This window comes from Triturus cristatus, chromosome 5_2 (genome assembly GCF_964204655.1).
Source record: "Triturus cristatus chromosome 5_2, aTriCri1.1, whole genome shotgun sequence".
Classification (NCBI taxonomy): domain Eukaryota; kingdom Metazoa; phylum Chordata; class Amphibia; order Caudata; family Salamandridae; genus Triturus; species Triturus cristatus.
The window spans coordinates 150768967-150792845 of NC_140588.1; positions in this window are offsets into that span (position 1 = coordinate 150768967).

Sequence of the window (23879 nt, forward strand, 5' to 3'; positions counted from 1 at the left end):
CTAACGTTGTCAACCAGCAAAATGCCCAAAGTTATATTGTAGATGGGAGAAGAGGGACTGCAAACAGAACTGCAGTCATGTGTTGCTGTTGTAGTTAGTTGAAGAAAATTAAAAGGGGGATGTATCTGGCATCTAACATGTGTAATTTGTTTTCGAGCTTCACAGACCGCAAGTGACGGGGTCAGCAGAACCAGTGCGCAAGCAGCAGCTGAAGGGTGAGTCTGTGGGGGCAGGCATGGGCAATAGTAAGTTATATTACTTGGCTATTGACAATTACTAGTATACCCATTGTATGTGTTAAGTGAGTCAGATCCCCCCATCATCATTCATCGATGACCTTCCTGCCCATGGCACTTTCTGAGTCATGACCCATGGGCCATGACCCCACCCAACTGCAACATGGTTCAATCCGGCACTGACATGTTGGCTGTGCAATGTACATCTGCTTCTGTTAATGTAGCATTTACAAAGCTTTTAATGGATTGCAAACCGAAAAAAAAACAAGGTGTCTTTCTCTTTCTTCCCAATGCCCACTCAGTCACCTCCTAGTACCGCACTCCTTTATTAATTCCTAAATTCTGTCCCTGCCTACCAAAATCATTTGATTTTGTTTTTAACATGTACCACATGTTACGAGACAAGCGTTTCATAATATGGCGGACGGGATATCTGTCACGTTTGTGAGGAAGTAACCCCTCTGCCAAACTCTAGTCTAAATCAGTCCCTAAATCATTTTTCTTACCTTACTGCCAAAAAAATACAATTGGGTTAAATAATTTTTCTTTCAGGATGAGGTGAAGAAGTAAAGTAGGACTAAGTGTCTGTAATTTCGTGTTTTGTGGATGGGATACCCTGTGACGTATATGCCCAAAAAAATCCACATATCTCGCTCCTTTCCCCGAACTGTAGTGCATCCTTTTTCCCACTGTCTACTTATGCCCTACAGGATAACTATTATCCACATGTTATACATGACATGTGTGACATAGTAATCATCTGCCTCGTTGGAGTCAGTGTAGTATTGAAACTTGGGTATTTTGGTGCTTGAGTTAGTGGACACTCCAATGGACATTTAAGTTGCAAGAGAGCCGAAATCGCACCTTCTCCCAGCACTGACACTTCTCACGGGTTGGGTATCACTGGCTGACCGGGTCTCCACTACCAATGATGTTGGGCATGTACCTGGCTATCAGCCACATCAGGTCCCTAAACTCCTCTACAGTCAGAGTATTTGGCCTCCCCCTTCTCGAACTATCCCAAACCCAATTAGCCACACTGAAACCAATAACAGAAACACTATCCGTTCCCCCTATAACTATAACTTGAAACCCCTATATGGACAAAATCCCTAGAATACACTACACAAAACAGCAAAAATTACAATGCCAATACAAAAGTAACAGTTTGAAACACAACAGAGACAGCTCAGACACCAACAAGACCAGAAACAGCGCCAAACTCTCCAGCTAACACCAAAAACCTCCATTAGCCAGCACAGAAAAAAAGACTGTGGGGCATATTACCAAGGAAGTGGTGGAGAGAGGCGTTAGTCATCTTAGCTTAACACCTCTCTCCACCACTTCAGAAACGCCAGGCTGCACCATATTAACAAGGAAATGGCGCGGCCTGGCGTTTCCCTTTGTGATGGTGCTAAGTTACACAACTTAGCGCCAGCGCAGGCACCCTTGCACCAGAGTGCAAGGGTGTCTGTGAGCAGGGAGGTTTGTTTATTATGTAGGAAGGCGTCCATGCCTGCACATAAACAAACCTAAAATGCCATTTTGTAACTTTCATGTGTGTGCTTCGTGCAGCACAAATGGAAGTTACAAAATGGCATTTTGAAAAATGGTTTGTTCATGTACAGGAAGGAACACCTTCCTGTACATGAACAAACCATGGCATTTTGCTTTTTCCATGTGTGCTGCACAAGGCAGCACACATGGAAAAAGCAAAAATGAGGAGAAATAAAGCATTTCTCCTCATTTCGCAGGATTTTTCTGGTCTTACGTTCAGCGCTGCCACCTATTCTTGCAAAACTTGATAATAGGTGGCAGCGTCGACTTCAATGGGTGTTGCGGTAGAACGCCCACCACAACACCCAGTTCTACTGCAACACCCACTGCACGCCCCCTTTCATGCTAAGTATAGCGTGAAAGGGACCCCATTATCAAGGCAACGTTTAATCACTTAACGTGGCTTTAAGCCCCGTTGTGTGGCTTAACGCTGCCTTGATAATAGGGCGCTGCCATATCACCACCACAACCTCACAAAAAGTGAGGTTGTGGTGGCAATAGGGGCTTGATAATATGCCCTTTAAGTGAAATTGAAAGGAACTTCCCACTTCCTGCTTTGCAGCATGGCTGTGTCATTGCAAAATGTCCTGGGTGGATGCATTGCATTTCCAACCTATGCATCATATTTTCTAATAAAGCGTCATTTTTTTCAGAAGCTGCTTTAGCCAAGGCGCAAGTTATACACAACACATGACAAAGCCCAAAGCAGTGTTTTGATACTTTGCATTGATGTGCAGCTTCTTTCTGACGCTCTTTTCACTGAAGCGTCACGTTTTCAGGTAAAGCGGAACTTTTTGTACAAAAGTATAATATTTACTGCAAATGTGTCACCTTTCCTACTAGAATGTCAACGCTTCTGCACAAGGGTTATGTTTTCAGGTAAAGCTGCAATTTTCTTACAAAAGTGTCATGTTTACAAGAAAATGCGTCACCTTTCCTACTAGAGTGTCTCCTTTCCTACTCAAGAGTCACGTTTTCAGGTGAAGCGGAACATTTCCTACAAACGCATCACGTTTACTACTGAAGTGACACTTTTCCTACTAAAGTATCATGTTTACAACTATAGTTTCACTTTTCCTTCTAAAGTGTCATGTTTACTACTGTAGTGTCACGTTTCCTACTAAAGTGTCATGTTTACTACTACAGAGTCACATTGACTAGTATAGTTATTACTACTGAAATATCAAGTTTACTACTATAGTGTCACGTTTACTGCATTGTCCAATCCAATCCAAACAGCTTTATTCGACATATGTCATAAAAGCAATACAAGACAAGTACAAGATCTATAGCAACAATACAGCATATATACAATTCAAAAATACATAAAAGACCAATAAAAAAGATTTCTTACTTACAAGTAGAGTTAAATAACATACTTTAAAATTTATACAAGAATTTAAAAAAAAACTTACTACAGACATACTCAGGGTTAATTACAGAGTGCGCAACCAGGAACAACTAACACATCACTCTCGATTACTATGATTTCTTATAATCCACGCCCATCCTAAAAATGTTGCCACAGCCACGACAATAGCCGGTGCTGTACTAGTACATAGGATCCTTTTTGCCTTGCCACTTTGTCTAATGCCCAATAGTTTGCAAATTGGTCTCAGCCACACCCGCCTCGGGGATAAATAAGCAGGGCATGCAAAAAACATATGGGCTATTGTTTCTTCTTGACACTTACATAATGGGCATAAGTTATCATCTTTACTAGACCACCGGGTAGTAAATGATTTCACAGGCAATGATCCCACCCGCATCTGGAAGTACAACTTCCTATCTAGTACTTTCGTAACAAGGTCCCAAAAGAACTCCAGCCTTGGGGCTGATTTTATATTCAAGAAACCATCTGTTAGAGAGGAGGTGTTGCAATCAATCATTGTCCTAGCATTAATCAGCTCCCAATATTTTTCTTTCAACAGGGTTTTTGATGGAAAAGGAACACCCAAGGGTTTCTCCCATAAATCACTCATACCCAAAGCCCTCAAAAAATGTTCTGAGTTCCTTAAACCAACCAATGTTATGAGAACCAACCATGGATGACACATCAAGGAAACCCTCTGCATACTGGGCTAATGCCGGAGTTGACCACAGTCTACGCCAATATAAGATTGGACGCAATCTGGCTATATCAGCAATAGAGCTCTTCCCCAGGTCATACCTGAGAGGAACTAAGGGCGTACTCTGAGGGAGTGATGTAATGCCTCGAAAGAACTTGTTCTCTGAGATGGTTAAAGAGGACAAGTTCTCGAAGCCCCACAGTTCTGCTCCATAGAGTGCTGCACTAACAGCTTTGGCATTATAAACCTGGAGCACAGCCTTAATCGGTTTCGTTAGAGATTTCTTAAATTCACCACTTATTACTCCAGTAAGCTGCCTATGTTTTAAAGCTGCCAGTTCCTTCGGATGCATCCACTTGAGATTATTTTGGATATTAACCCCTAAATAAGTAAAAGCCTGTACTTGTTCCAGGGATTGGTTAAACAATAAGAATGTATTTTTAAAATGTCTGTGGGGATTGAAAGCCATGAACTTGTTTTTTTTTACATTAACTTCAAGGCCAAGTTCCACACAGAAATTCTCAAAGATATCTAATGCCCGCTGAAGCCCGCTAGGAGTCTTGGCAATTAAAAGTGTGTCATCGGCGAACATTAAAATCGGGATTTTGGCGTTCGCGAGAGAAGGGGCATCAATATTCGCTGCTAGGAGACGTTCAGCTATACCATTAATGTATAGTGAAAATAGAGTAGGGGCCATTGCACAACCTTGTCGAACCCCCCGTTGTACCGGGAAGGCCTCTGTTGTCATGCCCTGTCCTCCCCACCTAATTCTGGCGGTATTATCATCATGAAGCCTCTGGATTAAGGACAGCAGCCCTGGATGAAGTCCCAGATCTTTCAACACCTTCCATAATTTAGGACGGGGGACTAAATCGAAGGCTGCCCTCAAATCCACAAAAACCGCATAGAGGCTCCCCTTACCCAGGGTCACAGTTTTCCAGTACAAGAGAACAAAACGGAATACCTGATCAGCCATGCTTATATGTTGGCGAAACCCCGCCTGGAATGGGGAAAAATATTGTTTGATGCTGCCCACAGGTGAACACGATTTAAGATCAACCTGCCTATGATCTTCTGGGTAGCATCAATCAGGCTAATCGGTCTATAATTTTCTGGGAGCGACCGGTCCCCCTTTTTATAGACTGGAATTATCTCCTCCATTTTCCACGCACTGGGAATTGGTGCACCAAGCGCCAGGGCGTTAGCGATCAATTGAATATTTCTCCCCCATTTGACCTTATCATTCAAAAGGAGATCCGCTGGGACCCCATCTGGGCCTGGAGCCTTTCCTGGAGCTACACCGGTAAGTGCCAAAGCCACTTCTGTGATAGTGAAGTTGGGTTCCATGGTTATCACAGCAGCAGTGTCTACACTACCTGCTGCTTCTAGGTGAGAGGCATACTGGGGTTTAAAATACTCTACCCACCTCCCCGGAGGGACATTATTTTGCGGCCCCTCCGGCTGGCCACCATAGCCCCACTTAACAATACCCCAGAATAATTTACTGTTGTTCTTGTTACTCGCTTCTAGAAGATCCTGCCACTTGAGTTCATCCCAATGTCGTTTTGCCCTGGCAATGCTACTTTTGTAGTTATTTCTGGTGACACGCACAGCACCTACGTCACCTTCCTTTAGAGCTTTCCCCAGCAATAGCCTCGACTGTCTGCAATCCTCGTTGTACCAACTAGCTTGGCTTGGGACCACTTTTGGACCAGATCTCTTTTTCTTTAAAAATTGGGATTTCAAGGAAGTAAAAAGACTGCTATGGATCAGTGTTATGTCCCCATATCACCATTGGAAGAAAAAATCTGTTCCATTTCCTGGATAGAGCTACTAACCTCCCTTGAGATATTTTGCGAAATAGTAGGGTTCTCCAGTATACAGGACCACCTCAGACGTCGCATATCATTAGATAACACGACATCCGAGGTGGGCAGCTCCCCTGCCGCCAAAGGAGCACAATCCCTTTTCCACCACTTATGAGATAAACAAAGGGGATTATGGTCACTTTCTGGGAGGTCTAAAACCTTCATATCAACAAGAGAGTGCCATAGGCTCGCGGCGGCAAGGATATAGTCAATACGGCTCTTGCTTTGCCCATTATTAAATGTGTATGCACCCTTACGGTCGCTAGGCATCCTACCGTTCAGAGCACTCAGACTCTTCTCCATACAAAGGGAGTTAATCTGTATTATTACTTCCGTCCACCTTTTTATGGGAGGCAATTCTAATGGGGGGATGACCCAAAGTGCCTCTTCGTTCTCGTATTCATCCCCCTCAAGGAGTACCAATGGATCAAAGGTGACTTTGAAATCACCAACTACTACAATAAAAGTACCAATTGAATGGAGATCGAACAGCCTCAATAGTTCGTCAAAAACTGGTGATCTTACCCCTCCCGAACCCCTTACATAAACATTATAGATATCAATTATGCCCACAGAACCAAGTTCTAGCCTTAGCAGTTGGATATCTCTACTCCCAGTAGGGATGGATTTGCTGTTTAGATTTAGTTCTTGCCGAAGCCAAATCGTTAGTCCCCCAGATGGTCGGCCATGCGCCCCTTTTATGGCCGGAATGTGGAAGTTCAGATAACCTACGCCAAATCGTGGTTCTAACAACCAAGTCTCCTGGAATAAGCATATATCCATATTATTAATGAAAATAACCCAGTCATCAATGGACAATTTAGCATTTAATCCAGCTATATTCCAAGAGAGTAATGAACCTCCCACCATAGATAAAAAGTTGTTAGTGGGCATAGTGGCTTGAAAAGCAGGGCTAATGTTATTCGGGGGTAAAGTGGGGGTCAGACTCGGCTCTGGAGCAATGGTGAAAGGGCAGTTATTAGAACCCATACCCATATAAGGGGTAGAAATAGAACAAGGACCAGTACAACAACTATTAGCACTATGCAGTAGATTCCCTTCATCTATTTCCCTTGTGGTAAAACCACAAGAGCCTGTATCCCCCGGAGCATCTAGTCAGTCAACACTATCCAATGAAGTCCCAACCTCTCTGTCAGCACTCCATTGATCACACTTTACCCACCCTGAGCCATGCAATATAGATTTTCTTAGCTGAATAGGAGAGCCATTAGGGGGACTTGTCCTGAACTCCAGGGTAAAGAGATTTTCCACAAGTTCACTACTACTTAAACTTAGTTCAATGCAATCAGTTGAAGACATTGGAGAGATAAGTCTAGTGGCTCTAATGATGTCGTCTCTGATAACAGAGCGACAACCTCTGACATGCCTCAACCAATGAATCGCCTTGTTTTTCAGCGAATCAGCATTCTCAGACCCCCGACTATTATTCAATTTTGGAACATTAGTCATAAAGATTTTATTTGTGCGACTGATATCAATATTCATAGATTGCTCCTCACATGTCCCCCTTCCTACTAAGGGTCTTTGTGTGCAAATAGCAAGAACCCCTCTCTCTCCTTCATTCCTCTTGCAATTCGAATTGATCTGTGGGGCACCTACAGGGATACCCCCAGAGCGACGCGAAGTGCAAATATTCCCCACCCTTACTACGTCGCTATACATTACCACCTCATTAACTTGGACACCTGATTTTATCGGCCCCGGTGGGTTAACCTGAGAGACTATTCTACCATCTACGGGTAACGAGGGTGCTTTCTTAGGGATACAAGGGGGTAGATGTTGATCTATTGCACAATTTCCAACAGCAACAGTCAGGGTGTTAATCACTGCCTTCAGTGCACTAACTTCCTCCCGCAGTGAATAAACTAACTTAATAAGAGCTTGTAGGGGATCTTCATGGATCCTAGCAATACTACATGGGGGGGCCAATAATAAAGATGGTAAGGGGTCAATTGATTCTACACTATTCTCCCTCAACTCATTCATAAATGGGGCAAATCTATTGGAACACAGAACATCAGGCACGGCATCCGCAGGGTCAATTGAAGCGCCGGATAGCGAGACGTCCCCTCCATCAGGTACAACTCCCACTCCCGCGCTCCCCTGACCCCTGGATGCTTTTTTTGATTTGGTACGAAACATGGCCGGAACAATAGGGGGTAAGCTGGGTTTGGTATACACCGGGGCATCCCCAGGCGCAACAGATGAATCTCCAACTACTCCCTGTTCAGACCCCAAAATAGCTTCACACTCCCCTACCAATAGATTAATACGATCCAGAGTCGGGCAGTTTAGCAGCTCTACGGACTCTTTTCCTTTTACGCAGTTTTAATGCTGTGCTACCTTCACCACCAACCCCTTGGCTCTCTGTATACTTTCGTTTACCCATGACAAAAAGGGGGTCACAATAGAAGCTACTGGCAGCGCGAACAAGAGGACCTATTCAAAGAAAGATTGTAGCGGAACAACAACACGCTACCTTCTTGAAGCGCCCAACTCAGTCCACAAATCAGTCAAGGGGGATAGCCCAGCCCAGCCTCCTTCTGCCCCCGACGGACACAGACGGCCCGCCCTTTGTCCAGGCTTCGTCCGGCGCGTCCGCTCGCGTTCCGCGTAGCGGAGCGTCCTACAGATTATATAATGTTGTGGGCGGAGTTCAAAACAGGAGACAGGTGAGGCAGCCCCTCGGTCCTCTGGGAGATGCAGTCCAACACTGCCCAGCACCCTCACGGCGATGCGTTTCCCGCGAAGCGGGAAGCGCTAGGTCTTCTAATAGGCGCTATGGGCAGAGTTCAAAACAGGAGACAGGTGAGGCAGCCCCTCGGTCCTCTGGGAGATGCAGTCCAACACTGCCCAGCACCCTCACAGCGACGCGTTTCCCGCGAAGCGGGAAGCGCTAGGTCTTCTAATAGGCGCTATGGGCAGAGTTCAAAACAGGAGACAGGTGAGGTAGCCCCTCGGTCCTCTGGGAGATGCAGTCCAACACTGCCCAGCACCCTCACAGCGACGCGTTTCCCGCGAAGCGGGATGCGCTAGGTCTTCTAATAGGCGCTATGGGCGGAGTTCAAAACAGGAGACAGGTGAGGCAGCCCCTCGGTCCTCTGGGAGATGCAATCCAACACTGCCCAGCACCCTCACAGCGACGCGTTTCCCGCGAAGCGGGAAGCGCTAGGTCTTCTAATAGGCGCTATGGGCGGAGTTCAAAACAGGAGACAGGTGAGGCAGCCCCTCGGTCCTCTGGGAGATGCAGTCCAACACTGCCCAGCACCCTCACAGCGACGCGTTTCCCGCGAAGCGGGAAGCGCTAGGTCTTCTAATAGGCGCTATGGGCGGAGTTCAAAACAGGAGACAGGTGAGGCAGCCCCTCGGTCCTCAAGCAAGTATAAATATTGCTGTGACATGCACTGACATATTGTCAATTGTGCATATCTTGACATGGTCCAATTGAATTACAGTTTGTCTCATGCTTTCCATGATGTTGGTATCTGTGTTGTTGGTAGTTTTTATTTTGTGGGCCTGTGACAGGAACACAAAAGCAAGTAATGGGTTCAAATATTTATTTTCATGTTGGAGCTTTAGTACATATCCGCTATGGGTGGAGTTCAAAACAGGAGACAGGTGAGGCAGCCCCTCGGTCCTCTGGGAGATGCAGTCCAACACTGCCCAGCACCCTCACAGCGACGCGTTTCCCGCGAAGCAGGAAGCGCTAGCTCTTCTAATAGGCACTATGGGTGGAGTTCAAAACAGGAGACAGGTGAGGCAGCCCCTCGGTCCTCTGGGAGATGCAGTCCAACACTGCCCAGCACCCTCACAGTGACGCGTTTCCCGCGAAGCGGGAAGCGCTAGGTCTTCTAATAGGCGCTATGGGCAGGGTTCAAAACAGGAGACAGGCAAGGCAGCCACTCAGTCCTCTGGGAGATGCAGTCCAACACTGCCCAGCACCTTCACAGCGGCGCGTTTCCCGCGAAGCGGGAAGCGCTAGGTCTTCTAATAGGCGCTATGGGCGGAGTTCAAAACAGGAGACAGGTGAGGCAGCCCCTCGGTCCTCGGGGAGATGCAGTCCAACACTGCCCAGCACCCTCACAGCGACGCGTTTCCCGCGAAGTGGGAAGCGCTAGGTCTTCTAATAGGCGCTATGGGCTGAGTTCAAAACAGGAGACAGGTGAGGCAGCCCCTCGGTCCTCTGGGAGATGCAGTCCAACACTGCCCAGCACCCTCACAGAGACGCGTTTCCCGCGAAGCGGGAAGCGCTAGGTCTTCTAATAGGCGCTATGGGCAGAGTTCAAAACAGGAGACAGGTGAGGCAGCCCCTCGGTCCCTCGGTCCTCTGGGAGATGCAGTCCAACACTGCCCAGCACCCTCACAGCGACACGTTTCCTATATTGTCACTTTCCTACTAAAACTTAGTTTCCTTCTGACATGTTGTTAGGGAACTAGCCAAGGTGCAAGTTCCATACAACATATGACAATGCACAATTCATTGATTGTGAGGCTTTGACATTGATGGCTGGCTTCCGACAATGGTCAGGGTGCAATCCGTCATCCTGTGGGCCAATGTGTACTTTTATCATTGATGCAGCTAGCCCTTTGTTTGTGGTACAGTGCAGTGATTGGTTCAGTGCAGGTAACACTCTCAGGGGTCACTTTTCTTGTTCATATTTTCACGGCTGACACGCTTGTAGACTTGGGATGTGTTGCATGCGTATGGCAACATTGCAAATATGTGTGACTCATTGTGTACATGGTGCGGACACTAGAACAAGTATATATATTGCTGTGACATGCACTGACATATTGTCAATTGTGCATATCTTGACATGGTCCAATTGAATTACAGTTTGTCTCATGCTTTCCATGATGTTGGTATCTGTGTTGTTGGTAGTTTTTATTTTGTGGGCCTGTGACAGGAACACAAAAGCAAGTAATGGGTTCAAATATTTATTTTCATCTTGGAGCTTTAGTACATATTGGCTCATAGTTCATCCCAGATCATGTTGTTCAGGCACAAAAATGTTGCACAATGTGTGTGCGACTATGATTTCCAGCAACGGTATTGTGGATGTCTCTACCATCCACCTCCTACTCCTCCATTGGTCAAGCTGTTGTTGGTCGCCATCCCAGGGGATAGTGGTCTGCTCTCATATGTTATGCAGTATGGCACAAACCAGGATTATTGAGATGACAAAACAGTAAAACCTGGCCTTGAGTAGGCCAAAGCTTCACTTCACAATGTTGCATGTCTTTCTGATTGCCTGATTGTAGGCCTTCTCTGGCTCAGTCTGGGGGTGTCCATATGGGGTCGCTACTCACAGTTAAAGCCCATATACTTGGTCAGTTGGATGGGAAAAAATAGGACAACTGTAAATGCTTTTGCTCACTGTTACAGATGCATTCCAGTCCATTACTCTATGCAATAGCAAATGGTGAGCATGGGCTGTTACATTGTACACAAAACTGTGTCATGCTGATCGTGTAACTTCCTGTTCTGGGTATTTGGAGATGTTCCCGCCCACTCTATATTATGTGCTTACAATACATGTGTGAAATGACAGATTGGGGATCAGATATTTAGCTAGCTAATCCTCCCTAGGTAGGTAATGACATAGCAGTCATGCCTTACACTGACACCTGCATTTGTCCATAGTAAACCATAGATGTTAGTGGAGGGCTGCATGGCATTGGTTTGGCACACGCCTTTAAGGGGAAATTGTTAACAAGTGCAGTTAATGTGGTTTGTCCATTCACACGGGATGAAGGGACACATTGCAAATGAGTGATGTAGTTTTGCTACTGCCATTGCCAGATTATTAGGTGCATGGCAAAGTGGCACAATAGTGTGTACTCTTTGAATGGCCTTGGGCCTGATTCACAGAACTAATCTGAGACAAAATCCTAAACTTACTACTTTTGGTATTCACAGAAGACATTTAGTAGTTGTAAAGTTAGGATTTTGTCTTAAATTTGACTTAAGACAAACTTAAGACAGACTTAAGACAGATTTAAGACCGACTTAAGACAAAATCCTTCCTTTACTACTACTTAATGCCTTCTGTGAATACCAAAAGTAGGAAGTTTAGGATCTTGTCTCAGATTAGTTGTGTGAATCGGGCCCCTTGTTCCCACAATGTGCATATGACACATGGACCCTGATCATTTCAGAGTGGCATTCTGCACTGCACCAAGGCACCTTTCTGCAATGCACAATGTCAATGAGAGAAGACAGTAGTGCTCAGAAATTAAGCCATGCAGCACATTCCAGTTTATTCAGACTACACTTGCACACAAGTTACCTAGCAGATACATGTTCAGAATTGCACCATGGGTGGGCAGGGGCCGGCATTGCATGCAGGATTGTGTTTGTGTATGAGGGTGCACCTTTCTGCACAGGGTGCAGCTTTAGAGGTCTCTCCATGTATACCACAAAACACAGCACACATAGGAAATGGGAGTGAATTGGATTCTTTTTGACTGTTACACATCACCTGTTCAGACCACTTGATTTGTCACATTGTACAATTTTTCTGGGGTGTGATATATGAACACCTCCCTTGCACACAGTGGTGCTACACAGAATTTTGGGCAGCAGTGCAATGCTCTGTACCTTTCCACCATTCAACAACAGACAAACTGTCTCTGTGTGTCTTAACATATATAACTTGGGGGTTTACATTACACATGTACTATGATGCATGTTGCATGTATGAGACACACCCCTCATGCCTATGTCCTTAGCTGCATTAACAGACACAGTGATGAATATTGTGGCTTCCATTTCTAACTGTTAATGGAACTGAGGGTACTTGAGATTTCCCTACCTACAAGTAGGCAAGTCCCATATCGGCCATCCTTGAAGTGGTCATTTATTATGCAATTCTGGAATATGTATGCATCGTGCACACTGCCAGGGTATTTGGCCAGTACATTTGTAAACAACCCGCAATGGTTTACAATGGCCTGCACATTGATGGAGTGGATGTTTTTCCTGTTCCGTTGGAAATTGAATGTTGCAACAGGGAGAACCATTTGTACATGTATGCAGTACATGGCACCCAGCACGTGTGAGAAACCCACCAATGGCATAAAACCCTTGTTTTGTCTCCAGCTGTAGTTCGTGGCTGTTGGGGAAGAGGAGGTATTGGGTGTCAGATGGATGATGGCATCCAGGACGTAGGGAATGATTGTGGAGAAAGATGGCTAGTAGATTCCGGCCACTCTAAAGGCTGTTGTCTGGAAGGACTCTGAACCAGCATGTGTAAGCCTGCCATGAGCGTCACCTGTGGAGGGATGTTGGTAGACCTGTCAGCTGTTGGCTAGAGCCTTGGGGCAATCTGGTGTGGCAGCTGTACAATGCACTCCCTCCTAAGCCAATGATAGGTGATGACCTCATCCTTCCTGAATCCAATTAGGGTTAACCACAGGCGATAAACTCACTTCCTTCTTCTGCGTTGCCTTGGTGGTGGGGATTGGTTGGGGTGGTGGTTGTGGTGGTGGTCGTATACTTGCGACTCCCAGCTGCAAACTGAGCACCTGTAAAGTGTAATTGTGGTTGACACAATGTTCTATCTGTCTTCTCCTAATGTGCCAATGTTGATGCATTATTTCCTATGCGTGGCTTTCACAGGTGCAGAATTATTGATGCTAGCCGACCTCTGCGCGACTCATGCATAGACAGGAACCTCATTGTAAAAGTGAGGGAAAGGGTTAACTGATGCTACCTATTCACAAGTGGAAATAGAGTAGTCTAAAATGAAAGACATAATTTCATTTGCTGCTTTTCTCATGATCATAGAGTGGAAGGTTGAAGAGGTTGCCATTTTATAGTTGCTTTCTATGAAAGTGGTGTACCATTATTATGCTTAGTTTGTACAAATCTTATCAGTGTCATAACTATCCAGAAAGAGATAAAAAAACAATATACTTTATGCTATGAACTCAATTCACTGGTTTGTATATAACTTGATTATTTACTAAATTTACATTAGAAATGAAGATGTTTATGGGAGTTTGATAAAAAGGTGATGCAAAAAAAATATGTCAGAAGAACTGTATCTGGCAGAGGGTATGTGTTTAAGATTTTAGTACTGCTGAAAGTTAGCATGAGCGCTGCCTTTAAAAATGACAATGTTTTAAATGTCTAAGCATTATGTGCAGGACAAACAGATCCATGTTATTTGCATTCTAGGAACTGTAGTACTTTTAGTCACATTATTGAACAGGGGTAGTGTAGTCATGAATAAAACATAAGACAATGTGCTGTGGCTGTACATGGATTTTAATGTAGTAATACTTGTTAGGTATGTAATAAGAAGTGTTTGTCAATGTGGTTTTAACTTATATGACTGGTTTGCATATGTTTAGATTTTGAGATATGTTTTTCTGGTTGCAGACAGTTAAATGTATGATGAGACTCTTGAGTTTACTTAAATATGTAGAGAACTTTATATTTTTGGAAAGATGGCCTGAAGGTGTATATCTATTATGAAATCACATATATGTTTACATGGTGATCTTTGTTCTTTAAGGCCGTTGAAGAATTCATGTATATGGTGAGGGTGGTGTAATTCTTTAAACATGCTCTGTTTAAGATTGAGGAGGTTAGTAGTACAGAATAGTTCTTGAGAGTTCTTGTGCTAGCTTCACTTGGTGTATAACTTTTCTTAGAAAATGCTTAATTTATATTTTAAAGATGCAAGAAATATTTGAGAAAAATGTAGACATGTCATTAAGAAAAGGTTTTGTGCTTTAAAAAAGTGAGACTTGTTGTTTTCAATTTTAGAAACTTACTGATGCATGTGCATGCTGAGTAACAGCACAATGTATGCTCCTAGAGAGCCATGTATCCAATTATATTGCAAGTGTGATATCTAAACTTCACACACATATAGCTCTGCAGAAAAGGATAGATACACTACAACAGGTAGTTTTATACTGACAGGAGGACTTAAACAATGAGTCAGAGATATAGTCACAACTTTTATGTATCTAACATCATTGGAGGTACTTTCACATATACGCCAGACACTACTCAGGCACTCATCCAATCAGTCAGTCACTACTAAGGCATTCATCAAATCAATCATGCACTGTCTATGTACTCATTCAATTTCCCAGGCACTACATATGCACTCTTGCAATCACGCAGGCACTTTTTATATAATTATTGAACTATGCAGGCACTACCCATGCATTCATCCAATGACCCAGGAACTAACCATTCACTTATACAATCATCAAGGCTGTACCTATGCTGTCATTCAAACACCCAGGCATAACCCATGCACTTATCCAAACACCCACCTACAACCCATGCATTCATTGAAATAATGAAGCACACCCATGCACTCATCCAATTAAGCAGGCAGTATGTTTGCAGTGAACCTATCATCAATCCAGTACTCATGCAGTCATTCAATTACTTAGGCAATCCTGTTGCACTAATATAATAACCCTAGTAGTACACTTCTTTTCATGCAATCACTCATACGTTAACAATGCAATAATTCAGACACTAGTGATGCCCTAATCTAATCAGCCAGGCACTAGCAATGCACTAATTCAATTATCCAGGCACTACTCATGTACTTATCTAAACACCCAGGCAGTAACTGTTACATGAGTTTTTGGTCCCGGACTTGGCAGCCATCTAGGGAAAACAGCAAAAAGCACAAGATGATGGACGGAACGTTGCACAATGGCAAAACATTCACCCCCAGTCACAGATCTGGGTTTAATCCATCGTTATTTTGCTGACCACGCCACCCCAGTTCAGACATGGCCATATACAAATCAGTTTTGACCCTGTGCCTCATGGGAACAGTCCAGCCTGAACTGCCAAGCCATGTCTTCCCTGGACCGGAATCAAGCATCCTAGGACCGGTTTCTGGCTATCAGCCGTCATCAGCCAGGATAGCTTGACCCCAGTGGCGTAGTGAGCACGGGACCCACGTCTGGGCATACCCTTCCCACATAGGGTGAACAGCAAAACACACAAGATGATGGACGGAATGTTGCACAATGGCAAAACATTCACACCCAGTCACAGATCTGGGTTTAATCCATCGTTATTTTGCTCAACACGTCAACCCAGTTCAGACATGGCCATATGTAAATCAGTTTTGACCCTGTGCCTCATGGGAACAGTCCAGCCCGAACTGCCAAGCTATGTTTTCCCTGGACCGGAATCAAGCATCCTAGGACCGGTTTCTGGCTATCAGCCATCATCAGCCAGGATAGCTTGACTCCAGTGGCGTAGTGAGCACGGGACCCACGTCTGGGCATACCCTTCCCACATAGGGTGAACAGCAAAACACACAAGAAGATGGACGGAATGTTGCACAATGGCAAAACATTCACCCCCAGTCACAGATCTGGGTTTAATCCTGGCTGAAGAGGGGTGAAACCCCGAAACCAGTCCTAGGATGCTTGATTCTGGTCCAGGGAAGACATGGCTTGGCAGTTCGGGCTGGACTGTTCCCATGAGGCACAGGGTCAAGACTGATTTGCATATGTCCATGTCTGAACTGAACTGGGGTGGCGTGGTGAGCAAAATAACGATGGATTACACCCAGATCTGTTACTGGGGGTGAATGTTTTGCCAATGTGCAACATTCCGTCCATCATCTTGTGTGTTTTGCTGTTCGCCCTATGTGGGAAGGGTATGCCCAGACGTGGGTCCCGTGCTCACTACGCCACTGGAGTCAAGCTATCCTGGCTGAAGAGGGGTGAAACCCCGAAACCGGTCCTAGGATGCTTGATTCTGGTCCAGGGAAGACATGGCTTGGCAGTTCGGGCTGGACTGTTCCCATGAGGCACAGGGTCAAGACTGATTTGCATATGTCCATGTCTGAACTGAACTGGGGTGGCGTGGTGAGCAAAATAACGATGGATTAAACCCAGATCTGTGACTGGGGGTGAATGTTTTGCCAATGTGCAACATTCCGTCCATCATCTTGTGTGTTTTGCTGTTCGCCCTATGTGGGAAGGGTATGCCCGGACGTGAGTCCCGTGCTCACTACGCCACTGGAGTCAAGCTATCCTGGCTGAAGAGGGGTGAAACCCCAAAACCGGCCCTAGGATGCTTGATTCTGGTCCAGGGAATACATGGCTTGGCAGTTCGGGCTGGACTGTTCCCATGAGGCACAGGGTCTAGACTGATTTGCATATGTCTATGTCTGAACTGAACTGGGGTGGCGTGGTGAGCAAAATAACGATGGATTAAACCCAGATCTGTGACTGGGGGTGAATGTTTTGCCAATGTGCAACATTCCGTCCATCATCTTGTGTGTTTTGCTGTTCGCCCTATGTGGGAAGGGTATGCCCAGACGTGGGTCCCGTGCTCACTACGCCACTGGAGTCAAGCTATCCTGGCTGAAGAGGGGTGAAACCCCGAAACCGGCCCTAGGATGCTTGATTCTGGTCCAGGGAAGACATGGCTTGGCAATTCGGGCTGGACTGTTCCCATGAGGCACAGGGTCAAGACTGATTTGCATATGTCCATGTCTGAACTGAACTGGGGTGGCGTGGTGAGCAAAATAACGATGGATTAAACCCAGATCTGTGACTGGGGGTGAATGTTTTGCCAATGTGCAACATTCCGTCCATCATCTTGTGTGTTTAGCCATCTAGGGTAACCTACCAAATCCACACATTTCTGAAAAGTAGAGACCCGGGGGGAGTCCAGGGAGGTATGGTTTGCGTGGATCCCCAAGTTTCCCTACCCAGAAAACCCTGCAATTCTCAAATTTCTGTGTGGGAAAGTTGTAAGTTCCCCAGGCTGACACAAATTTCCCACCACCCAGCACTACCCCAGGTCTCCCGATAAAAATGGTACCTCACTCTTGTGGGTGGGTCAAGTCCAAGCGGCAGGCGAGGGCCTAAAACGTATTGTGGAGACATCGAAATTACCTATCACAAAGCAACCTGGTTTTGCAAGGGGGGTCACCTGGGTTTTGGGCCCCGTGCTAGGCGACCATCTTGGGAAACCTACCAAATCCACACATTTCTGAAACCTAGACACCAGGGGTAGTCCATCGAGGCATGGCCTGCGTGGGCCCCCCAAAGTTTTCCTACCCAGAATCCCCAGCAAACCTCAAATTTAGCTGAAAAATAAAATTTTCATCAAATTTCAGTGTGGGAAAGTTGTGGGAGCACTGGGCTGACACAAATTTCCTACCACCCAGCATTACCCCAGGTCTCCTGTTAAAAATGGTACATCACTTGCGTTAGTGGGTCAAGTACCCGCGACAGGCAAGGACCCAAAACGTATTGAGGATACATTAAAATTTTGGCCCCGGGCCAAACAGCCATCTTGGGAAACCTACCAAACCCCCACATTTCTGAAAACTAGACACCTGAGGAAGTCCAGTGAGGTAAATCTCAAATTTAGCTGAAAAAAATCAAATTTTTCTCACATTTCTATGTGGGAAAGTTCTGGAATCTGCATGGATCCACAAATTTCTTACCACCCAGCATTCTCCTGATAAAAATAGCACCTCACTCACGTGGTTGGGTCCAGTACCCGTGACAGGCAAGGGGCCGAAACATATTGAGGAGACATCAAAATTACCTATCACGAAACAACCTGGTTTTGCAAGGGGGCTCACCTGGGTTTTTGGCCCCATGCTATGCTGCCCTCTTGGGAAACCTACCAAACCCACATATTTCTGAAAACTAGACACCCGGGGGAGTCCAGCGAGGTATGGCTAAGCGTGGATCCCCCAACGTTTTCCTACCCAGAATCCCCTGCAATCCTCAAATTTAGCTGAAAAAACCCCCATTTTCCACTTATTCATATGTGGAATCACCGTGCCGAAACAAATGTCCTACCCCACAGGGTTCCCCTCAGTCTCCCGAGTAAAATGATTCCTCACTTGATTGGGTGGGGCAAGGGCTTGTGACTGGGAAGAGCCAAAAACATAAGGATTAAGAGTATATCACCGGGAATTCTAAGCGCTAAATTTCTTTTAAAATGCGTTTTTAGCCAATTCTGTATTAAACACCCACACAAGTGGCCAATGGCCAAGAGGAGACATCTGCATCTAGAGTCTAGCTTCAGTGGTCACTACCTGGTGGTGGTGGACTCCCCTGGAACTGCAACCACAACATCCAAGTCCGCCACCCCATACCATCTTCACCATCCCTGCTGCTCCCCAGTTAGCTGCCCATGCCCACTCTCGTAAAATGGGAGGAGTCTCCTTTGGACCAGGCACCTCACCCCCTGTCTCCACTGCTTCCCTGAGTGTGGGGGCAATTTACATCTTGACACAGCCACTACACACATACAGGCAGACACCACACCAACAGACACAGCCACTGCTGTCATCACACACCCAGACACCACACCCACGCCACCAGTCACAGACATATCATAGATTGCAAAGGAACCCACACATTCAACGACCAAACATACATCAGACACACAGACATATGCACTCTCAGCCACATCTCAGACTTCACAGCCCTCTACTTCCAAAACCCCATCCATAGTCACACCTTCTCCTCAATGTCCCAAACAACGTACTCCGTTTGCTCTTCTACTTCTCAATCTACCCCCAAAAACCTGCCCCCAAAAACCTGCCCCCCCCAAACACACCACTACAACTGCCAAACAAAGAGAGAGTAAGCACAAAAGAGTGAAAGGTACCAAACAGTCCCACCTACTCCCAAAACCCAAAGGACCTCTTCCCCACCCCAACCCAGATATTGTAAATCAACCACAAAAAGCCAAACACCTGTTTGGCCCCTCTCTAAATCCATCACTACCCTTCAGGGATACAAAATTCCCTGCATAGTTAGACCCAGCCATCCCACTCCCAAGACCAGCCCTCCCACCAACCAACACTGCCCTCCCCATCCCAAGACCAGCCTTCCCAATCCAAAGCCCAGCCCTCCCGATGAACAACCCAGCCCTCTCATTCCTAACCCTAGCCCACCTGAGTAACATCATAGAGGTGCCAGGACTGCCCAATAGATGCCCCTTCCCGTAGAGGTATGCCAGGCAGTGTTCTGGAAGATAAGTTTGGTGGTGCAGCGGTATGCTGGCCCACGCAGTGAAAGTTGGACTGTCCATTGGCCTCTGTTTTTGGACAAGGGTTTGTTATTGACAATAAAAACTTTATAGGATTTGTAGACCTTTATCTTGCCATTGCTACTGATGCTAATTCGTTATTGGATGTTTTGGGAAAGCGTGACTATAGTTGTGTTTGTGTCATCATGATGGCAGATCCTTTAGCAGTGGAAAGTATAGTCAGACCTTGGGACAAGGTATGGAGTTACAGAGGCTGAGGGTCAATGCTCAATGGATGCATATGTGGGATGAGATCCAATTGGGGCAAACATTGAATTTGGTGGTATCTGTTATGGTAAGTATTGCAGCTTGCCTTGGCCTATGCCCATGTCTTTCAGCGTGAAGAACTACCTGAGATGTAGGGTGGAATGTGTGTGATGTGTGCAAAGTAGGTCTTTCTTTCTCAAAACTTGGGGGTGTTGAATTGTCATACATGTTTGATACTTTGGATGCACATGTAACTATTTTGATGGATGTTCTTTCCACATACTTCTAAGAGATGTCTGACAACTTCTGTTGTGCCGTGTTTTATTTAAGGACTTGCACTTACACGTTAGCCACATGTGCATACCACTTTGTGACAATGTTTTTTGTCCCTGATATACCTTACGCTACAGGTCCTGTGCACATGGACACTTTGAGGCCGGTGTTATATGGACTGTAGCCTTGGCCTGTTGTGGAAACCCAAATCTGCAGGGAGTGTGTACATTGTTGACTTCAAAAGCTTTACAACATGTGGTTTGGGAATCCCATTTAACTGACTAACATTTTTCATCTGGGTGATGTGTGAAAAGACAATACAGTGTTTAACAGGGGAGGTGTGTTTTATTTTCCTGAAACATCATACTGATGTATGTTCGATGTCACAACAAGGTCTAGCTTTTGAGCAATGTGAGGATATCACAGAAGGTGATTGCTATGTTATTCATGAGGAGTTGCTGTTTTGAGACACTGTTTATTGCACACATCAGTACAGCAGCTTCTGACATGTGCACACATGTAGAGTGTGTGCCTGTACAGTGTCTGCGATGTGGACATAGAGGGCTTCATGCACATCTGTGATGTTGCGTATATGGGCCCAAAAAATATGTTTGGACCAGGGATACAATGTCCCTTGCCTTCTTCAAGGTCTTGGGGCTCTGGGGGGTTATGTAGTGTCACAATGATTGATGTATCATATGGGACATAGTTGGCTGGAATGCTTTCAGTCAGTTGATGTGAATTGCCTGTAGATTTTCACCTGGGATGTTTTACCTGCCCACACTGACACATACACTGGGGCATATGTTCAAGGAAGTGACAGAGAGCAGTGTTATCCTTCTTGGCTTGTCACTTGGTAGTTGGACGGTTCTGGTTGCGGTTAAATCTTTCCTTCAGGTGGAGACAGGTAGTGAGTGCACTCGTATCAAGGAGACAGCACGTCACTTATACCGAGAAGTTTATTGGAGAATCTAACTGATAAGTTTCTACTTGCCCAAATTGGAAGGGACAGCAGCTTATTTTTATGGATGGTGTGATTTATCACATGATGTATTGACTTTGGACCTCGTGTTTATGAACTACAGGACCTGGAACATTATCAACAACCTTATTCATCTTACATTTTGTGCCTTGAAAAAGTCTTTCGTAAGACGAAACACGTGTCGGCTGGTCCGTGTATTTATTTATTTATTTTATTTTAGGTTTTTATAGAGCGCGTAGTCACCCACAAGTATCCCAGCGCTAAACCTCGTGGTCCTGATAGATGAAGGTACGGGGGTGAACGTAGTTTAAGGGAAAAGAAAGGTTTTAAGAGATTTCCTAAAGCGCAGGAGGTTAGGTTCTGATCTAAGTTTCAAGGGGAGCGCGTTCCATTGTTTCGCTGTGTGGACTGAGAAGCGGCGACCTCCTGCGCGGGCCTTTTTTACCCTGGGAACCACAATAAGATTTTCATGGTCCGATCGAAGCGCTCTTGTCGGTCTGTAGGGTGTGATCCAGTTGTTAAGAATTGGTGGGCCCGCGTTGTGAAGCACTTTGTGAGCCAGGCATAGGGCCTTGAATCTCACTCTTTCCCTGATCGGAAGCCAGTGTAGTTTTTTCAGTGCGGGTTTGGCTGATGTTCTGGCTGGGGTATTCGTGAGCAGCCGGGCAGCGGCATTCTGGGTTTTCTGTAGTATTTGGAGAGTGGTTTCCGGGGCTCCTAAATAAATGGCGTTGCTGTAGTCCAACCTGGACACAACTAGGCCTTGGATCAGCAGTAGTCGGGACTGTAAAGGGAGTAGGGAGAGCACCTTTCTACATGATCTTAATAGGCCATAACAGATGCCGGCCGTTTTCCTTGCCTGCGTTCTGAAGGTGAGGTCTTTCTCTAACCATACTCCCAAACTCTTAACTTCCGTCTTAGGGGCAGGGGGTTCACCCATACAGACGGGCCAGATGTTTGGGGGTAGAATCAGTGTTTTTTGACCTAGGAGAAGGATCTCCGTTTTGACCCATTTAATTTCAGTGCTGAGTCGCTCATCCATTGATGTATATTGGAGAGGCAGTCATGGAGATTGGAAGGCTCTAGCTTGGGGTGAGATAGAGTTACCACCAGCTGAGTGTCGTCAGCATAACTGACGATGGTGACTCCAAATGGGGAGACCAACTCCTCCAGTGGGGCCATGTACACGTTAAATAACGTGGGGCTTAGTGATGAGCCCTGTGGCACACCACACCGGAGGGAGATGGCGGGGGAACGGCCTTCACATTCCCAGACTTGGAAAGAGCGTTGGTAGAGAAAGGACGAGAGCCATTTCAGCGCTGTATCTTTCACTCCGATGTTTTCTAGGCGTTGGGTTAAGACCTGGTGGCTGACAGTGTCGAATGCTGCGCTCAAATCCAGGAGGACCACTGCCACTGATCCTCCTGTATCGAGAATTTCTCTGGTCTTCTCCACTGCTGCGAGGAGAGCGGTGTCAGTGCCCTGACCTGGTCGAAAACCCGTCTGGGAGTTCTTGAGGAGATGGTTGGTTTCCAGGAATTGAGACAGTTTTTTATTTACGAGTTTCTCTGCGACTTTACCAATCCAAGGGAGGAGAGAGATTGGTCTGTAATTTGATAGATCCTCAGTGTCTAGTGATGGTTTCTTAAGAAGCCCTTTCACGACCGCCTCCTTCCAACTCGAAGGGACTTCACCTTGGACTAAAGAGGTGTTGATTAGGGCGGTCAGCGGGGGCACTACGGTTTGAGTTATATCTTTGAGAAATCTTATGGGTACTGGGTCACTGGGGGCGCCACTCTTGATTGAAGCAAATGTTGCTGCAACTTCCTCCATGGTGACCGGGCCGAGTAACGCCAGCTGGGGTGTATCGGGTTTCACAGAGGAATTCCTCTGTAAGGGAGGTAGGTCCTTAATTTTTCCAGTGGTGTCTGGTTTAGCAGCGGGAAGGGAGGCAAGGATTTTTTGAATTTTTTCGTCAAAAAAGGTAGCTAGATTGACACATTTTTTTTCCGCTGCTTTGGGGTCCATAGGTTTTTGTGGGGGGTCAGGGACATGGAGGAGCTCTTTAAAGATAAGGAAGGTCTCCTTGGCTGAGCAGGAGGAATTCTTTATTTTTTCCTCGTAAAAGGCACTTTTAGCGTTACGAAGTGCTAGTTTGTACGCTTTCATGGACAACTGAAAGGCATCTTTTTCCTTCACAGACTTATTTTTCCTCCAAGTGCGTTCAGTTCTTTTGCACTCCTTCCTTAATGCGTTCAGGGAAGGTGTGTACCATGGAGCTGGGTTGATCCTTTTGATATGTTTAAGGGTGCTGGTTAGTGGGACAAGGCTGTCTAGGGAGTGGGTGAGCCAACCGTTAAATTCTCTATCCGCCGTGTTGGGATCCGAGGAGAGAGCGGCGGTGGATTCTCTTAACTTAGCTTCCCATTCCTCTGGTATCAGCTTGTGCCACCGTCTCCCGAGTGTCCTGGTTTTCTGTGTTAGAGCCGGGGTAGTTTGGAGGTGCCAATACATGGGGACCAGTAAGTGGTCTGTCCATGGGAGGGGGGTGGGATCTTGGGATTTGAGGTTCCTAATATTTGTAAAGATCGGGTCAAAAAG